The 21,123-nt window shown below is 36.1% G+C and overlaps 2 protein-coding genes and 1 long non-coding RNA gene across 4 annotated transcripts in view; 2 read left to right on the top strand and 1 right to left on the bottom strand.

Annotated features, from left to right (window-relative positions):
- The window catches only part of CMSS1 (cms1 ribosomal small subunit homolog), a 380,184-nt gene that overhangs the window by 286,090 nt on the left and 72,971 nt on the right, over positions 1-21,123 (bottom strand). The window lies entirely within an intron of this gene.
- FILIP1L (filamin A interacting protein 1 like) overlaps positions 1-21,123 on the top strand; it is a 112,981-nt gene that overhangs the window by 28,012 nt on the left and 63,846 nt on the right. The gene's annotated exons all lie outside the window — the stretch shown is intronic.
- On the top strand, positions 4,927-10,762 carry LOC122229775. Of its 2 annotated transcripts, none has more exons than XR_006207132.1 (3): positions 4,927-5,044; positions 9,979-10,113; positions 10,724-10,762. It is a non-coding gene; the product is annotated as an uncharacterized LOC122229775 (long non-coding RNA). The 2 variants fall into 2 exon arrangements; XR_006207133.1 differs by lacking the exon at positions 4,927-5,044 and adding an exon at positions 8,941-9,068.

The raw sequence follows: 21,123 nt of genomic DNA, 5'->3' as shown, positions 1-21,123 counted from the left end.
GTAAATAGACAAATTAGGGAAGAAGACCTAAGTTCAAAGTCAACTGACTGACAGTGGCACAGGGTATTGGATATAGTAGTAGGCCTATGCCACCTCACAGTACCTAACAACTGTGAAGACATGTGTTTATTTTGAAAGCTCTCAGTGATAGGAAGATTTATTAGAGAAATGAAACACTTCACCTCTAAAAGCTCACAGAACTCTGTTTTTGTTGCATTAGTCTCGCCAGGAGAATTCTGAATGTGTTTGCATTCTATCAGTCCACAGTGTGAGTCAGCCTGTCCCAAACCGGTTTTCTAACCAGAAAACTGAGAAGTTTGATGACACATTTAGGTAAACATGCTCACTGGATGAAGTTATTTAAAAATTTTATACCTTTTTAATCCTCTCTAAGCCTCTGAAATCCATACAGGTTTTTAGAGAAGATTTAGGTTCATATGAGTCAAAGAGTAGAAATTATATGTAAACCAACTCTATGTAAGAACTCCATGAGTTCTGAATAACTAAGAATGTCTAATACCTGAAAGAGCAAAGAGGGTAACCTGACCCCAAAATGAAGCCCTTAACTAGTCAACCTTATTTCTAATTGAAATTTCAGCTCTAAATACTCTTCTTGCCCCGAGAACTGAAATTTCTCATCCATTCCGGTCAGATGAGGACAGCTCTTTGTTGATAAAGATAAATGAACTCTGACTGTGAAGGGCTCACTGAAGTGTTAAACTTGTAGACCATTGACTCTCATCCCCTACTTTCTAAGCAATTTGAGAATTCAATAGTCAGTGGAATGCAAATATAATCAAATTGTGGCAAAGTACAAGTCAGAGTTATTCAAATTAAGTAGAACTGATAGCAGCTATAAGTTATTATAAGAGCTAACTAAAATTTACAGTATTATGGACTTTTCAATCCATGCAGATGAAAGGCATACAACACATGGAGGCAAAGGTCTTTTTTTGACACCCTATTCTTAGTGATAGTATTACTTCTTTATGCAAAGAAGACTCTTCAAGGGAATCCACCCATTCTCTGGGCCTGTTAGACAGTTTTTAAAGAGTTTCTGCTTTACCTAAAAGAAATCTTGCCCCTGTCATGAAAGAGTATTTCTGCTCCAAAATTTAACTTTTCATTATTTACTGTTACCTTTTGGAGTAAATTCATAACAAATAACTGAGGTACAAGGGAGTGGCTCTAAAACCTTTGGGATACCATGACTCTCCCTATTCCCAGTTCCTCCCTCCTGCCCCAAGGATTCCATATCACTCTTCCTTGAATACATGAAACACAACACACATCAAAACTCAGTTTACTTTGTTGGTAGCACCACCAAATCCTAGCTCAGATTACCTCAGTTCCATTCTCTGACACTGAAGCACACAAAAAAATTTTAATAAGAGACCAGAACTTGAAAGGTGGTTCTCAGCATTTGTCTTACCCACAGTCTCAATTCCAGTCCCTAAATTATGACATTTTAACTATCTAATTGTTTGAGAAATGCTGCAATAGAACATTCAGTTCTTAACATTTCAGGTAAGCACCTCTTTGTAATACCCTCCCAGCACTCACAGGTACAAACACGGAGTAACAGTTCCTCAAATGAAAAAAAAAAAAAAAAAGCATATAATGGCTACTCGGTAAATTATTAAGGAAAAGGAAGTGGGGTCAGAGTAATCCCACACAGAATTTTAATTAAACACCTAAAACAAAGAACTCATTAAGAGAACGGTCACACACACCCACACACAACATGAATCCTTTCTTTGTAGAGACAGTAGATTCTATTTTGTACATTCTAAACAAAAACAATACAAAGAAAGATCTCTTATAGAGAATTTGATAATTAGTAATATTAGCAATGATAGTTACCTGGTTTTACCATTTTACCTGAATGTTTACTATAGAACACTGTACTAAGCATATCAAATGGATGATCTCATTTAATTCTCATGACATTCTTTTAAAGTAGGTACTGTTACGGTCCGCATAATATTCAGATAATCAAACCGAACCTTGAAGATACTATGTAACTTTCCCAAAGTTATTGATAGTAACTATAGAGAAGAATTAGGACTCTTGAATCTGAGCTCTTGATACTTCTCCACTGATTTCCCAAATTAAGTAAGTTATCATTAGAGTTGCCAGGGAACTATTTAAAAATGCAGATTTCTGGCCTCAATCCCAAACATACTGAATCAGAATCCCCAAATGTAGCATTTGAAGGTAGGAACACAACGGCATCTCAAATATGGTTCAAATGTTCTTTTAAGATGCCAAGAGAACCCGAGTGAGGCCAGTTGTCACATAGTTGTCTAAGTCAAATCATTTGCTTCAAATAGAAAACAGCATCGCTTTTTCCATGTGAGCCTCTTCTCACTATATAGCAGTCAAAAGGACCTGTGTGTTGAAAGGTCAAATGAGGTCATGGTCACACTATGTCAGCAATTAGGACCAAGATACCCAGGTGCATGAGCTGTGTTACAGAAGATGAAAGTGATACAGCACAGTAAATCTGCTGATTCAGAACTGCTTAGTCAGAACCTCACTGCAGAGAAGGCACAGAACCAATGTGGAAATAGAACTTCTCAAGCTACATTCACGCATGACTAGATCAACAGTTCTTAATATTAAAAATGCAGTTTAAGCTTCTGAAAAATTAACTTATCATCTAGTTTATTTATTAATTTATTATTAATTTATTTCAAAATGCTTACCCAGTACCTATCATGTGCAAAGCAGTAGACCAAAAAATGTTCCCTGTCCTCAGGGGCAGAAAACATTCAGGCAGTGGGAAAAAAAGGTGAATACTAATTAGGGGATCAGGAATAGCTTGAAGGAAAAGGTAGCATCTGAGCTACCTTTTTATTGAAATAATTTTAAGTATTATTTAAATAAATGTAAATGAGTTCTGTTCCAAGGGACCATCCAGAATGTTGTCTTCATCTACATGATCAGAGCTGCAACCCTATTATGTGTATGTTACAGTACACTAGGGGGCAGTTGGTGGTGAAGAGGGTGGAGGGAAGGGTAAAATACATGAAAGGTATCTTGCTTTCAAGTTGAAGATTACCATCTCTTCTATTTATATTCCATTGATCCAATCCAAACTCAACATAGCCACTTCCCAATACAGGGCAAGCTAGAAATGACTGGCTGAACAGCCATATATGTCCAGGAAGAAAGAGCCAATTGACATTTTAAAGACAACCAACAGCCTGCCACAACCTTAGTGCCAACCACTTAACCTCTCCAAGCTTTAGTTTATCTTCATAATCTTGAAGAAGGTAAAGATTTCTTGAAAAGGATAGAAAAAGCAACAAGCATGAAAGATTAATAAACTGTACCTTATTAAAATTAATAACTTCTGTTAATCAAAAATACAACGATAATCAGATGAAAAGGCAAGCCACAGATATGGAGAAGATATCTGCATATGTATAACCAACAAAAGACTGACACTCAGGATATATAAAGAACTCTAAATCAATTAAAAAAAAATGACTGACAGTCCAATATAAAAAAGGAAAAGAATTAAGAGATATTTCATGAAAGAGGATATCCAAATAAGCATCTGAAAAGAAAGTTCAATATTATTTATTAATCATCAGACAAAAGCAAATTAAAACTATAATGAGATACCACTACAACCCTACCAAAAGGGCTAAAACTAAGAGGAGAATATCAGGTGTTGATGAGTAAGTGGACCAAGTGGAACTTGCCTATATTTCTGATAGCAATATAAAATTCCATTTATCTGAAGTTGAATTTCCATTAATATGAGAATCCATTCAGATGAAGTTCAAAACAGACATAATTAATCTATGGTAATAGAGGTCAAAATGGTAGTTGCCTCCTGGGAAGAAAGTAGTTACCAATTGGAAGGTGGCACACAGGAAGTCTGCTGAGAAGTTGGACACATTCTATATTCTGGTCTGGATAGAGTTTACACAGGTATATACCTATGTAAAAACTCATCTATGTGTATACTTAATGTTTGTGCACATTACTAAATATAAATTATATCTCAATAAAAGAGAAAAATGGAAAGATAATGCTTAGAAGCTGTAAAATGAGGTATGTTACACAATCTGAAGATGCAAAAGGTATAAACAACCGGACTCAATAAGTCTTAAAATAATAACTCTTTTTTTTTGTTTTGTTTTTTCAATATATGAAGTTTATTGTCAAATTGGTTTCCATACAACACCCAGTGCTCATCCCAAAAGGTGCCCTCCTCAATACCCATCACCCACCCTCCCCTCCCAAACTCCACACCCGAAAAACAAATAACCCAGTGAAGAAATGGGCAGAAAACATGAATAGACACTTCTCTAAAGAAGACATCCGGATGGCCAACAGGCACATGAAAGGATGCTCAACGTCGCTCCTCATCAGGGAAATACAAATCAAAACCACACTCAGATATCACCTCACGCCAGTCAGAGTGGTTAAAATAATAACTCTTAAAAAATAATAACTCTTAAAAGTCTGGGTGACAAGAAGATTGGTCCTAATAACAGCAATTAAAAGACTGGGAGAGGCAGCTTTGGAATGCTGTGCTTGAGAAAATGGTGAGACATCTAGAAGTAACTGCACAGGCTAGAGAGAAGTCAGACAAGCAGTGGCTAACGATAAAGATGTGGAATTGTAGCGTAGAGAGGAAAGTTGAAACTGTAGGAATAGATTAGAGTGCCAAGGAGGAAGTAGTATAGAAAGCAAAGGGCTGGATTGTCTGGGCAAAGGTTTGCATTTAGAGAATGAGAAAAGGAGAATAAGCTATCAAGGAAATTAGAAAAGAAGCAGAATACGATATAGAAAAAGAATTTGGGAGAGTTCAGTGTCTTGGAAACCAAAGAGAAAATTTCAAGGGGTGAGTAAGCAGGTAGCTGTGTTAAGTGGGATAATGAAGTCACAGAGGAAGCTAAAGGATGAAGTATAATAGAATATAGCCTGTTGGATCTGATGATGAAGTCACCAGTGACCTCTGAAAGTAACAATTCCATCAGAATGGCAGGTGATGAAACCAGATTTCAAGGATCCAAAGAGGGTGGTGAGTACTGAGTATGATAGTATTCTTTCAAGAAGCTTGTCAGAGACTGAGAGGGAAGAGAGAGGGTGGTCACTTGTAGAAACAATGAAATGGAGGGAAATGAGCCAACTGAGACAGAGGACACTAGAATAACAAGAGGATGAGTACTACCAAGTTCCAAAGAAGACAAGTGGGCATGGGAGGCAAGGAGGAGGTAGTCATTACAGACAGTGATGGGACTTAAAATAAGCCTGAATTTCAGGTTGACTGAGAAGCAATGAGCAGCCATAAAGACAGAAAAAAAAATGCAAAAGAAAAGTAAGAAAAACCTTTAGGCTTCCAAGGTTGTAACAGAAAGATGTCAAACTAACAAAAAATAATGTTTGGGAGGCTCTTTGACCTCATGTTAATGGGATATCCTATTTTAAAGGAGCATGTTAAATATCTTTTTAAAGATTCTATTTTAATTTGTTCATTGAAAAAACAATGCCAAAAAAACTGCCCTGATATAGAAACGGAATACATTTTTACTAGGCAGGTTCTACTACTTAAAGTAGTTATAAATATTTGATTGCAAAGCAGTTTTTCTCTGTCACTACTGAAAGATCTACTCCAAGATTAGGAACAAAATACTAGCAAATGATGGAAATAACAAAATAACCACATTGCAATGGTGAAACAATCTAGTCTATGGTCCTTACAGACCTTTGTTTATAGTGAGAATAAAAACGACACACTTATCACTAAGAGCAACAATAACAAAAACATTCAGCACACTCACTGCTGCCAGAAATGTAAAGTGGTTGTATGAAAAGTGGGCAATTCAAACAAGGTAAATGAATTAAGGCCCACTCAGATTCTAAAGTAGGAGCATTTGCTTAGAAAAACAAGATGCATATCTCAGTAGTTACTTTTCCTGGCTGAAGATCTTGCTTAACTTAATTAGCTTGGGCTTGTTTCTATTACTTGAAGTCATCCTTTTCTATTACCAAATGAAGAGTTTTTCATTTAGGACAAATTAGTACAAGCAAATGAAGCAGCAGGGGACTATAGTTTTATCATTTCATTGTTTCAGCCTGGGAAATAAGAAAGCAGCATTGCATAGTTTTCTGTGTGAAGCATCTTAGTAAAAACAGAAACAAATACTTTTTTGGGTCAGGTCACTGATCCAATCAAACCAGGGTCCCTGTCCCTGAGAGTGGCAGCCAAGGAAGCCATGCTGGGGCCTATGAAGATGAAACCCTAAAAGATAAGTTACCCTTCATAGCCAATTTTGGATTTCTTCCATAAGTCTATCAAATTCTTCTAAACATATTTCTTTTATGGCCCACCCAAACAATATTTCAAATGCTTTAAAACATGCACATGTGTAAATACACACACACACACACACACACACACACACACACACACGAGTGTTTACTATATGCCAGCTACTATTTTAAGTGCTTTTCACCTAATCCTTAATTTTCATAACATCGCTACAAAATAGGTCCTACTATTAGCAGCACTTAACAGATGAAGGAGCTGAGGCTGGGGAAGATAAATAACATGCTTAATGGCAAGAGCTAGATATGGGCAGGAAGATAAATAGAATGCAGCAGTTTGACCAGTTTATCCTATATATTATTTTTTTTAGAAAGAATTTTTAGGTTTATTTTTTTATTTTGAGAGAGTGTGTGCATGCAAATAGGGGAGGGGCAGAGAGAGAGAGGGAGAGAGAGAACCCCAAGCAGACTGATGCCAGGTGCAGTCTCATGAACCATGAAATCATGACCTGAGCAGAGATCAAGAATTGGATGCTTAACCAATTATGTCACCCAGATACCCCTGAACTATAGTTTTCAAATCCAACTTGAATTACCATTCTTCACACCATTTTCCATCTCAAAACAGGCTGAAAGCTAGATACTTATGTATCAGGATAACTTCATTAGGGATGATATCTATCACCATGTTACAGAATCACTCTGAAGTCATTTAATTTTCATTACCTTTTTCCATGTTCTTTCATGGAACTGCATCTGAAGAAATTGATTCTTATAGAATAAGAGATGAGTATGAGTAGAACATCAATTCAACAAGTATCTACTGAGCACCTATTCTCTCCCAGATGTGATACAAATGGTCTTAAGCGGCCCCATACTTTTGGTTGCCAGGAGACCATGTCCCCACCTGCCTACTCAAAAAGCGTCAGATGGTACTATGAATGTTTTGGTTACTACTACTAAGAGTTCATTATACTGATAAAGGTGTTTCTTAACAATATCCAATCTAATGTATATATGTATATATATAGCCTAACATTGTAAATACCCTCATTACTTAGGAAGTTACTGAAAGCAAGCCAGTCATTTAAGTATTTTGTTCCTGAAAAATAAAATGTAGTTGAGCTTTTGAAAATGCTTATTTTTGAGACAGAAAGGGAGAGAGCGTGTGCACACGCATTAGCAGGGGAGGAGCAGAGAGAGAGAGGGAGACAGAGGACCTGTAGCAGGTTCTGTACTGTTAGCATAGATGCAGGGCTCGAACCCATGGACCATGAGATCATGACTTGAACCGAAATTGCCCAGGCACCCCAACACTGATTTTTAAAAGACTTCATACAGTACTGACAGACCATAGGGAATTATACGCTACTGTTTATGTTTTATTTGTTGGTATCATTATTATCAATAACACACAAAGTTTGTGTATCTGCTACATGCAAAACACTATGGTGAGCTCTACTGGGGACAAGATATATGGTTGTGCTTACAAGGAAACAAATGTATAAATCTTAAAATACATTTATATAATAACTATTCTTTAGCTTGTTGGAATCTGTGCTATTTATCAACAAGATAATGCAGACAAAAATATCTTTTCCATTAGCTATATCCTGTCCAGAGTTGAACAAAGAAAAAAATCACTTGGCGGAGAGTAGAGTTAACACAAATTGTTTATCAAAAAGACTGAGCTTTGTTTGACTATTTAACTTTACAATACACACCGCTGGTACTGAAGCAGCATAAACTATGTAGTATCATTGTCAGCACAATTCACAGGTCTTGATGTGTAGTGAGTTTTCCCAAAGAACTTCTGGCTAATAGCCAAGCAAAAGTACATAATTTAAAACACTCAATCAATTTCATTCTGAGGCATTTTGTTTAGTGTTTAATAGCTTCCCCAGAGACAGGCAAATTACAAAAGCGCATTGTTTTGACATGAGCTAAAATGAGTCATCGCTCGTCACTACATTTTTGAGGATTTGGCATTAATCTTCTGAGATGATAAACCATAAACATTTGAAATAAATACCAATTTTCCTAAACAGTTTAGTAAAGTCAGGCTACTCTTCTCATTGGAGCAATAAACCGGTAACCCTAAAGGAAGGCACTACCCTATTCCTGCTTGTAGCCATTTTGCTTCTCCAAATTTTCAATAGCCATGTAGGGCCCCAAGACTATAACAATGCTAAAACTTACTTGATTAAAAAAAAAAATGTGCATTTATTCTGAGAGTGACAGAGAGAGACAGAGAGAGTGCGTGTGCACAGGGCAGAGAGAATCCCAAGCAGGCTTCATGCTGTCAGTGCGGAGGCCGGCACAGGGCTTGATCTCAAGAACGGTGAGATGATGACCTGAGCCAAAATCAAGAGTCGGATGCTAAACCAACCTACTTGATTTTTTAAAAATAACAAATTAAAAGAATAATATATACAATTTAATCCCTGGGTGAATTGTGAATCCACTATCACCTGGAATTTCCAACCAGTATTTCTTGCATGCAAAGGAAACGATTCTCAACAAGAAACAATGCAAACTGGCTTGAATTTCAACTCCTGGATGCTCAAGGATCCAGAGCCTACTATTTCATGTCCTAACCCCTCAGGAGTGCTCTAGGGCTCACACCAATTTCATTTTCGTTTAGACAAATGGACTAAAACTGTGCTGAGTATATTAGAATCACCAGGAGAGCTTTTAAAAATTCTGATATCCAGCGTGCACCAATTAAGCCAGAATCTCTAAGACCTAAGCATCAAAAGTACTGGGAGCCTCCCCAGGTAATTCAATTGTGCAGCCCAGTTTGAGTACCAGTGCTTTAGACTTGTGCGGGAGAGCAGAAAGAGGGAGGGACAGGCAGTGATTAGCACTTTTGGTGCTGTATGGTTGTTTTGATGAACATTAAGTAGGGAAAACAAAGTTGGACTAAATAACTGTAATGAAATTATAGCTTGTTTATCACAAAGAGTTAAGAGCATAGATTCTGGAGCCAAACTTCCTGGGTTTGAATCCTGGTTATTTATAAACTCTCAGACTTAAGTTCTTCATCTATTCAATGGGGATAACAGTAGTACCTATCTTATAGGTTGCTGTAAAGATCAAATGAATTAATCTATATACATATAAAGTGTTTAGAATAGTATTTCACTCACAGTAAATGCCAAGTATATATTTGCTGTTATTAATATCCTCATCATCACCATCTTTGTTTTTCATACCTCATTAACACAGATTCGAATTAAATGATCTCTCCTAAATCTAAGAATTGAATGGCTTTGATTTGAGTATTTAGTCAGGAATTTTAAGAATGACATCACCATTATATGGGTATAATATTTTTAATTTTTTAATTCATTAATTCTTTGAATATTTACGGAGTACCTCCTGTGTGCCAACACTGTTCTAGATGGGTGTTACATCCTAAATTTCCAAAAAGTTTTCATGCACATTTACATTTATTTCATCCTAAAATAATGTCAATTTGATTCTGACTATGGAGTTAGAGGGTTTCGAAGATCCAATACAAACAGGACACCATAGATGGCATCTTAGGAATGTATAATAAGAGCTAAGTAGTTGAATTCTTAGTATGTATAAGTGCTTCTTTAAGTACTTCCAGGCCACAACTCATTTAATACTCACAACAAGTAAATGAGCAAGGTACTTACTCCCATTATCCCTATTTTATAGATGAGGAAACAAAGGCACAGAGAGATTACGTAACTGGTGAATGGAGAGCTCAAGACCCAAGCAGGGAGTCTGACTCCAGAGCCTTGCTTATCATCCCTGGGATGTTAATGTGCACTGAGGAAACATGCCTTGAAGGTGGGCCATAGTGGAGTCACACTCAAGATGGAAGTAGGAGTACAAATTGTCCATTGTAGCAATTTCAGGAACAATTTCAGGAATTTCAGGTGCAGGAACAGTGCACCTTTAGTGTTATTCCTCACACTTTATCTTAGAAATATTTCGTTGAAGAATACAATAGGGACTGGGAAATTGCTAGAAAAGAAGCAACAGCAGTAATCACAACAGCTACCACACAGATTCCACAAATACCTGAACACTTTATATATAACAACTTCTAATTATTTTAGTTATACAGTCAACATAATTCACAGACAACTTCTTTGTAGAAAGAATTAGATGGAATATTTCCTGTATGATCTTAAAATATGTGATCTCCATTTTTAACACTAGGGCATCAGTAATGCTCATTAAAGCTAAAGGGATGTATCACGGTCAAAACTGTCCAAAACACCTACAAAGTGTACTAATTTGGTACCAGAAGCCAGCAATCTTCTTTTGAAAACTATAATCAAATGTTATGTTCAAAATAAAATTGAACAGACTTTTTATATGCTACAAAATAAAGATCAACGAACACCAGAAACTAGTTTCTCTCTCTTTTTAAATGTTTATTTACTTTTGAAAGAGAAAGAGCGCGAGCAAGAGAGGGGCAGAGAGAGAGGAGACACAGCATCTGCAGCAGGTTCCAAGCTCCAAACTGTCAGCACAGAGCCCAACACCGGGCTCAAACCGACAAGCAGTGAGATCATGACCTGAGCCGCAGTCAGACGCTTAAACGACTTGAGCCACCCGGGTGTCCCACTACTTTCTCTTAAATTGCTATTTTCAGATGGAAAAAACCAAGTTCCTCTAAATAAATGCACACATAATATCGCCATCTAATATAATCAAAGCACATCTACTGTAGCTGTCTCTAAGGCCCTAAATAAAAAGAGAAATTGATTATATTTTTTTCTTTATGTGTGTTCAGCCTTTTTCAAGTGATTTGAAATACCAACAGAAATCTGATCCTTTTTAATATTAACTCATCTTACAACAGAGTAGCTTTAAATGTACCTAACTTCTATGAGAGTTTCAGACTCAAAGCCTCAGACTCACTCTTCATGGAATATATCTCATTTAATTGTACCTTTTTCTGATATTCTTGTGTGATAGACAAAAACACATTAAAATAAAAAAACTACTAGGATGATGTGAAAAATGTACATAGATTTTTATGTATGAGTGTATGTATGTCAAAAGTCCATCTGTTATTAATTTATCACTACAAAAGAAAAATTTTGTTAGCTGACCTTTCTAGGTTTTCATTTTTAAAAGGAAAGATTTTGGAAAAAGATAAGATTAGACATAAAGAATCAGAGCAAACATAGCCTCCAGGCATTGTGTAATTCCATGTGAAATAATAGATTTGTAATATTTTTCATTCCATATACCCACAACACACCTCAAAAAATAATGCTATCTAATATGGAAATACAGCTTCTTTTTCTTAATAATCTTTTAAAAATGTTTAAATATGCAACAAAATAATAATAATGTATCACATCTAAACTCTCAAATAAGCAACATTTAAACCAAGACTGTTTTTGAGAGTCTGATAAATTAGACTAAGTCTATTTAGAAATACGTTTTGACGGCTAATTCAAGAAATTTAAAAAAACAGAATATTAAATCAAATATTAATATGAGGAATCCATACTGGAGGTAGGATATCTTTTCTTAATACAGTCAGTCCTCAATTATTCAAGGTGATTAGGTTCAAGGAAAACTTCACTTAGTCATGAGCACTAGATATTTTCATGGTGGTATGTTTTGCCATATGCACTTAAGCAAAAAAATTTGACACATAATGGAGGAGGTGGGGGCTCTCTTACAATCCCATAATCCTCAACACTCATCCTGGATATCCTCCTTCTGGGCAAGATAGAATAAGAGAAGGTGATATGACAAGAAAATAGAAAACTAAATATCACCAGTTTAGAACCTCATCACCTCCCATCAGTCTCAGAAACAAAATTTTGTCTTCCTATCTTCTCTATTTAGATTTTCCCTCAAATATAGCATATCATTTTAGTACTCCATCAAAAGGTATCCACTGTCTTGGCGATAATATTAATCTTCAGATATTATAAATTATTCAAGATTTTTTAAAAAGTACAGAAAATCAAAATTTGGTTCAGACAAATGAACACAAATTAGTGGAGATATATAAAAGTAAACATGTGGTTGCCTTTTGTCCACTTTGTTTTACACTGTAAAAAGGTATAGAATAGTGGTCAGCAAACTTTTTCACAAAGGGCCAGGTGGTAAATATTTTAGGTTTTGCAGGCCAGATAGTCTTGCTGCAACTACTCAATTCTGCTGTTATAGCAGGAATGTAGCCCACATATTACAGATAATATGTAAACAAATGGATGTGGCTGTGTTCCAATTAAACTTTACAGACACTTAAAATTTAAATTTCAGGTAATTTTCACTATTTTGACATTTTTCAACTATTTAAAAATGTACAAACCATTCTTAGCTTGTGAGTAGTACAAAAATTGGTAGTGGGCAGGGTATAAAACTTTATCATGTCTTCATTCTGCCATGTCCTGCTTTATTTTACATGTATATATACTGTTGACCCTTGAACAACTTGTGTTTAAACTGCGGAGGTCCACTTATATGTGGATATTTTTCCCAATAAATACAGTATGGTACTGAAAATATATTTTCTCTTCTTTATGATTTTCTCTCTTTCGTTTTTAAAGATTTTATTCTTAAGTAATTTCTACACCCAATGTGGGGCTCAAACTTACAACCCCGAGATCAGGAGTAGCACATTCCACTGACTAAACCAGCCAGTCGACTCCATGAGTTTTTTTAGTAACACTTTCTTTTCTAGCTTTACTGTAAGAATGCAGTATATAATACACATAACATAAACAGTATGTGTTAATCAATGTTTATGTTATCGATAAGGCTTCCCATCAACAGTAGACTATTAGTAGTTAAATTTGGGGGGAGTCAAAAGTTATATGTGGATTTTTGACTGTGCAGGCAGGTGCCCTAACCCTTGCCTTGTTCAAGGGTCAACTGTATAGTATATATAGAAATTTATACTATGTAGTATAGTATATAGACATTTCTGACTACAAATGAAACATTTTGTTTAGCTTAACTTTTTAGGTATCCATTTTTAAAGCATGAGACCAGACATAAAAAAGCATGCCAATTATGCCAATCATAATAAAGCAGGATATTGTGAGACAAGATACAGAATAGTTGGGTTTTACAGGATTGACACATGTTTAAATCATATTTGCAGATATATACATATTAATAAGTCATCAATTAATAAGTCCATTAATGTTCATGCTACCATTATTCATTGTCAAGTCCCAAATCAATAACACCAATTGATTTTTCCCCACAATCTGAACAACAAAAATCTTATTAGTTAACTAAATCTTAGAAACACAAATACTAATGATATTGTCATAATCATTTCTCAGCAAACAGAACAAAACAAAAATTTGTTCTGAGAAACAAATTATGTTTCTTTCCAACACTTGTCTCCAATATAACACTAAGCCATGATAAAGTTTTAAAGGCTGAAAACACATTTCCTAACTATTAGCCTTGTATGACATACAACTGGAAATGGGCTTCAGGGCCTTTAGCATCCATTGATATTTTCTGTTAAGAAAATTATTTTTTCAAAGTAAATTGCTGTGCTTTCACAATGTGTAACAAAACATCAAACCTGTGCCCTTTAAGGTAACTTATGGAATCTTAACACATTGCAAGGGTTTACTTGCTATGGCAACAAGTGAATCATAAACATTGCCAATGTAGAATTTTTTAAAAGACAAGCATGCTTGAAGACGAAATTTGGGGCCCATTTCTCTGTTCTTTGCCCTTCAAAGTAATTGTTCTTAAGTGCTTCCCCACTTTTTGTTTTTACTACTTTAATAAAGGGTCCTATTTCCTGACTAGATTCTGTCTTCCCCCTTTGAGAACCTTTCTCTCAAGACCTCTGTATGGAGTTTCAATAGCTTAATGTGACAGCCATTCATGAAAAAAACAAAACAAACCTAGAAAATATATACATTCCACACACAGAAATGCTGTACTAATGGGGCATGCAGACTTTTTAAAGTAAAACAGCCCTTCTATAGAAGAGCATACCAATTATGTGGCTAACATTAGGGCAACAAATTTTCCCTTGCCTTCCTATTGCCATATGCCTGTCATTTTCTCCCTATAGTTTCCATTCACTGTTTCAAACATATGTTGCCACTTATTTGCCAGGAAAGAATCTCTGAACTACCCTTTATGTATGATGAAATGGCAGACGGAACGGAGCCAGAGAGAGCACCATTAGCAGTTATTCACACTTCTGTTTTCTCTTAACTTCCTGTTCTCTAAAGTATATTTCTCATACGCTGGGAGGGATGTGTAATCATAAAGACATCTGTGACTCATGGTTTAGAATATGGAACTGCAACAATTTACTATAGAAGCAAATGGTTCTCTCTTCTACTGAGCCGCATGCCTCCTCTACAAAAAGCCTATCTTAAAGCTTAAAGCTTTGTCAAACATAGGTGAGAGGCTCCTTTGTCAAACCTTCAGCAAATATCAGCATTCTTTCCTTTTCTAGCAATCACTGCTAGAGTTTACCCAACATTTAACCACATTCTTTTAACAAGGCACCTGTTCAATGGGCTCAGGTTGCTTGGGGATTGATTGCCCTGTGTCAAGTAAAGACCATGGAGATTAGTTAAGAGGAAGGGGTTTCCCACCAAAGATGAAAGAGATTTACGGAGATAAAATGTGGAAGTCTGGTGTTATACTATATTATATATTTTGTTATATACTAACAAAAAACAAATGCTTACTTCATTCTACACTGATTATCCTCTTTTGGCTTACTCAAACCCAACCATAGGTCAAGAAATATTGCCATGAATATTATGTTATTGTTGAACTAAATTCCTTAAACTATACCTGGCAGACACTACCAGGATCTTGGCCTCTTCTGGAAAAGGAGATGGCCCCAAATATAAGCTCTTGTCCATGAGCAGGAAGGAAATAGAGTATTTTGAAGAACCCACAAATATTACCAATCATGTTGCAGGATACATTAAAAAACAAAAAACAAAACAAAACAAAAAACTGCTGAGCAATAGCTCACTAAATCTATAAAGCCAACTGCAAAGCTACTTGAATTATGATTCATCCTTTATTTAAAGGGGAATGTTTTCAGCTTTTCCAGTCATGAACATGGGTAACTGCAAGTTGCCTAAAAGATCATGCTGTCATGCTTGAACCTGGAAGAATTAAGAATAAAATATATTAAGTTTAACCCTTCTGGCCACATAAAATACATATAGGCATTCTCTGGGTTATGAACACCTGACTTGTGAATGTTACCTCTCTATAAAAAGCCAGCCCACATTCTGCTCAAAAGGATGACACCTGGAGGGCAAAAGTATTTGCAGAGCTACTTGATTTTCTTCAGGCTAGTTGGCCAAGGGCTGCCATGGATATGGCAGGGAGGTATTCACCTGGAATCCAAAGTGGGAACCTGGAACACATTTGCTATTAAATATCATGTTTTATGTAAAACATAGGCTCCCGGCTAGTTTACAAAAAGTTAGCTACACATTAGAGTTTAAAATACAGTTTAAACTCTACACATTTGCACGAATATTGTTCTCCCCTGCATGCTGTAATAGTCACAGTATGTATAAATCTTGTGAGCTATATTACTGTTCTACAATATCACCATACCACTGCAGCTACCTAAATACAGATTTTTGGCTTTATTATGGATTTAGTAAGCTTCCATGTGCTAGTGTAGGATTCAACTCTCTACTTAGTAACACTGTTTCTCTGGGGAAATATTTTACAAATGAAAGTCTTTTTGCAAAATGGGGGAACCTCCTACATTCTGAAGATTTAAAGTACGGTATTCACTTTTTGCTGGAAGAATGTAAATTGCCCTAAGATCTATCTAAATTCAGCATTATCACGTTTCTTCCATGAGCAAAAGAAACCATAAGCAACAGACTTTAAAAGCATAAAAAACAAATAACAAGAAATGGTTATTCATGGAATGAGAACAGGACACCAACACACAAGAGTAATGTGACCTGTGAAAATCTGCCATACCCCACTGCCCCCACCTCCATGCCCTATTCAGACCTGACACCAGACTAGTTCCTTCTTGACTGTACTTACTTAGCATCCACAACAGAGGAGCAAATGGGGCAGAACTTTACCTCAACTGTTAAGTGCCACCTTCTCTCATACCTTTCCAGATGTAGAATTTCTTCTTCTGCATGGAAAGGGTACTTTATGCACTTTGTATAATTCACTTAGTTTTTAACCAGCTATCTCCTCTCCCATATTAACACCTCTCCAACCAACCCGAGGTATAAATTCCTTGAAGCATGGGATCTGTCCCCTTATTTTCAACCATATAGCACAAAACTTTGAATATAACTACAGAGAGGAAAGGAACTAAGTTTACTTAAGACCATTATATGCTGGTTCTATGTTAAATGGCTTTCTTCCCATCAAATATGTCTCATTTAATGTAGTAGGTACTTAATAAATGAATGCTGAATGTCTAGTCACCCAGCTTCAATAAAAAGAAAGCTATAAAGAAGTTAATAGAAACATTTATGGATTGGGCAAAGAGGGAGTCAGAATTTTTACCTTCAAAATGCCTTTGGGGTTGGTGGTGAAATCTAATTTTATTTTAAAGTATCTATGTATTCTATAAAGGGCTGTTGGTAAATAAAAATCGTTTTCAATTATCACAGAACTCTACTTCTATTTAAGTATAAATCAGTTATCTATAAAGAGTAAAGGATTCCACATAGAGATTAAAGCAGTTGGCGGTTACTGTACAAAGACAGCCAACTCTGATAATTTCACTAAAAGAATTGGCTATCTGCTTTCATCAAACAAACTACATAATTCTTAAATGTCTATTATGATAGAAAAAAAAATCCTAAAACCTCATACCTTAGAAAGCTAAGATCTAGTCTTAGATTGAGAGAAGGCTTGAAATTCTACAAAATGTACAGTATTTTTGAGTTTACCAAACTCATCTTAGTTTTGAAGATTAATAAATTCAAAAATACCTAGATTCCAAAATATCGTTACTGGAGATGGAGATAAGTGAAAGCAAAAGATGAGTCCTGATAGTCCCCAGATTTCCTCATAGGAACACCCTGAGAGAACAGATACACAGATCCTGCATTCATCTAAGCAAGGCATTGCCAGTTCTAGGCCACAGTCACTATTGCAGCCCTACACTTCTTCTTTGGGAACAGCCTGCAGGCTTTGTTGTTATGAAAGCTGACCAAGTCAAGAGACACAAAGACCTGAGGGCTGTACATCTATTCACCCTATTGTTAAAAATGTTCAAGTCATTCCCTCTTGAAAATCATCTTCAGGACCTCATTCGCCCAACTCCTAGTTGAAGATAAAGCAACTGCAATACAGTTCTAAGGTGCGCGCGCACACACACACACACACACACACACACACACGTAATGTAACAAACACTTGTACACACATACACACACTCACATTTATCTAATTACTGAACAAAGGTGATGAATAAAAACACGTGAACAGAAATAATGGTTTCTGTGATATTTACAACAAATTTAGTCACCAAATCACATCAAAAAAAGCCATGATCTGACAATAAAATATGGTAACATCCCAATAAACAACCTTAGGCAGGTGACTTGTTTCTTCCAACTAGAAAGTTTAGGCTTTAGCAAATTCAGTAAAAAATTGCCAGCAGAACACTTAATAACATTTCTTTCCATTGAATCTCTTCAGATTTGTTACTACTTTGATTCTATTCTAAAACTAATTTCCATTTTCTCAGGCTAAAGGAATGATAGTGAATTAAGAGCAAGAACAGTCTGGGGAGAATGCAAATAAGTAAGCTATTACATGAACTTCTGAGTCAGAACTGTATATATGAAACATGAGCTAGTAGGTCAGCATAATGATTAATTTCATCATTACTTATAGCTAAGATTCTTTTTTTATGTTTATTTGTTTTGACAGAGAGAGAGTGTGTGTGTGCACATGGGGGAAGGGCAAAGAGAGAGAGAGAGAGAGAGAGAGAGAGGGAGAGACAATCCCAAGTAGGCTCCACACTGCCAGTGCAGAGCCCCATGAGGGGCTAAATCCTATGAAGATCCCATGTGAGATCATGACCTGAGCCAAAATCAAGAGTCGGGCGCTCAACCAACTGAGCCACCCCAGGCGCTCCATATAACTGAGATTCTTAAGTAGCACTAACACCATATCCTCAAAGTTCATGAACCATTACATTAACCCTAAAATTAGAGATATAATGTTCTTCACATTAGCTAAATAATTTTCCACATGTAGTATTAATGGAGTCAATAGAGTTAAAGAGATCTAAATTCACTTTGTCAAACAGATTTAATATTCTATGAGAACAGAACAAATTTAGCCCACAGAAAAATGCTATATTATGTCCAAAGAAAAAGATCAACAAATGACACAATATTAACATTCACTTCTTTTTAAATTTTATTTATTTCTTTTGAGATAGAGATAGAAATAGAGAGGGAGAGGGAGAAGGAGAGTGAGAGGGGGAGAAAGAGGGAGAGAGAGAGGGAAAGAAAGAGAGGGAGGGAGGGAGGGAGGGAGGTAGGGAGGGAGAGGGAGAGAGAGAGAGAGAGAGAGAGAGGGAGAGGGAGGGAGGGGCAGAGAGAGAGAGAAAGAGAGGGGAGGGGCAGAGAGAGAGGGCAGTGGGAATGGTTATGAGCAGTTTCCTGGCTCCTTAGGAGAACCCAGAAGAGATGGTCCCTATTCTACCTCTAGGTGATGCATGTGGATCTATCTCTGGATGTGATGCCTGGAACTGCTAATGCCATTTTGCTACCAGGGTGATGATGAAGTCCCCTGGGGGAAAAGGCCAGAACTACAAAAGCCAGAGAAGCATAAGCAACATGGCATGTCTGGAGCCTGCCCAAGTTTGGATTTTTTGTTGTAAGATGATATATTTTGCCATTGTTTGAGCCAAAGGGAGTCCAGGTTTTCTGTTGACTGCAGCTGGAAGCATCCTAGCTAATATATCATTTCCTTTGGGTTACTCACATTCTAGACTACGTGGAGGACCTGGGGCACTATTTTCAGGATACTTCTCAATGGAGGCAAACAAAATCACCATATCTTCGGAGCTCTTCCAAGATGAAAAGCCATCTTACATTACATGTTATTCTATACCAAATTAGAGACTGTGAAAAGCTCCTGAATGTAAGATGGGCTACCTTCTTGAAAGTGGAATCATTCCCTAAGAATTATTTCCTTCTGAAGCACCTGGAATGAGACTTCAATAATATCTGATTTCTCACAGTTGTTCAGTAAAAGTATAGAGGAAGCTCCCTTTAACTCTCTAAGACTGCCTCTCTTTACACTGGGCTCTAATATGTGTTTGCCTAAACTAAGGAGTAATAACTGTGAAAAATCAAGAAAATAATTACATTTATATAAATGTAACTAATAAGTGCAAGTGGATCATAGCTATCCTAGACAGCAGACCTATGTTCCCATTAACAAAGAGACCTAACAAAGACTAAAAGTTAAAAAGTTTTGCTAATAATTGAGCTTATATTTGAGACAATGTTTATATTATTTGACATCTGAAAATTGCTAGTAGCCGATTAGGACACTGAACAATGAATAGAAATGATGAGTTAAGCTAAAACTCCATTTCTGAGCATAAAGGAGCAAACAAGTGGCTCTAACATATTAATCTGAAATATTTCCTACACAGGTTGTTTTTCACTATTAGATTATATTGTGCTAATGTCCAATTTCAATGCTGAAACTGATTAGCTACTCTAAGCTCATCTCACTAAAAAAAACCTCTAAAACACCACCACTACCAAAAACAAACAAAAAACATATAAAGTGCTAAATGAATATATAAAATATTTTAAAATACACATCGTTGAGACAGCAAGTTACTAAGGAATGTTCAATGGTTAAAGACTAAATAAAAGTGAAAACCCAGCAAGTAAGGTGGCTACTGCTTTAGAACATTTTTTGAACTCTGTGAACTTATATATATTTTAGCATCAGAGGGCACAGAGGACAAAACCCAGCATCCCCCCAACCCTACATAAAGCTGGATTGCAAAGAGCTAAACCATGAGTGTAAAGATGACTTAGAAACAAAATCAATCTCTAGGAACAGTAAGGAAAACTGTTTTCCTTGAACTATGGCATTTGGAGTAAGGGGAGAAATAAACTCCACAAAAAATTTATCATAACAAGACAGCCCAAATGAGAATTGGCAGCCCAAATTTGTACTAACTGGGTGGTCCAAAACCAAAAACCAAAAAAACCTGGGTCTAGAGATTCTGGGCTGAAAACATCTCCTGGCATCTGGCAAAATCAAACATAAGTCCTCTCTAGAGAAAGCAATCTGCAACCCAGGGTTCAAAGAATTCTCACATATAGAGTTCTAATATACAGGAGTTCATATTAAAAAATCTGAAAACAAACCAAAACATAATGCACACTGACTGATAGACAGAGAGGTGACAATGGAATCAGAGCTGCTGATATTTAAAGATCCCAGATATTTAAATTATCAGACAGCACATAAAACATACTCAATATGATAAAGGTAAAAAAGGAATTGACATTTCTTATTAAATCAGTAACAGACTATAAAAGGCCAAATCAGGAAAAAAGTGTAACTTTTAGAAATGAAAAATATAACTACATATCAGCAATGAGAATTGGTGAATTAGAAAAAAAATCTGAAGAAATTATAAAATGTAGCCTGAAGAACTAAAGAGATAAAAACAACTGAAAGAGCAATTAAGGGATATAAAGAACAGAGTAAGATGGTCTAACGTGTCTTAGTTTTAAAAGGTAAAGAAAGAAAAAAATATTCAGAAGCTATATTTGACAAGTTAATATCGGCTGACAATTTTCCAGAACTAAAGAAAGACCCCGAGTC

This window comes from Panthera leo, chromosome C2 (assembly GCF_018350215.1).
Source record: "Panthera leo isolate Ple1 chromosome C2, P.leo_Ple1_pat1.1, whole genome shotgun sequence".
Classification (NCBI taxonomy): Eukaryota; Metazoa; Chordata; class Mammalia; order Carnivora; family Felidae; genus Panthera; species Panthera leo.
This window is presented reverse-complemented; position numbering and strand designations above follow the sequence as displayed.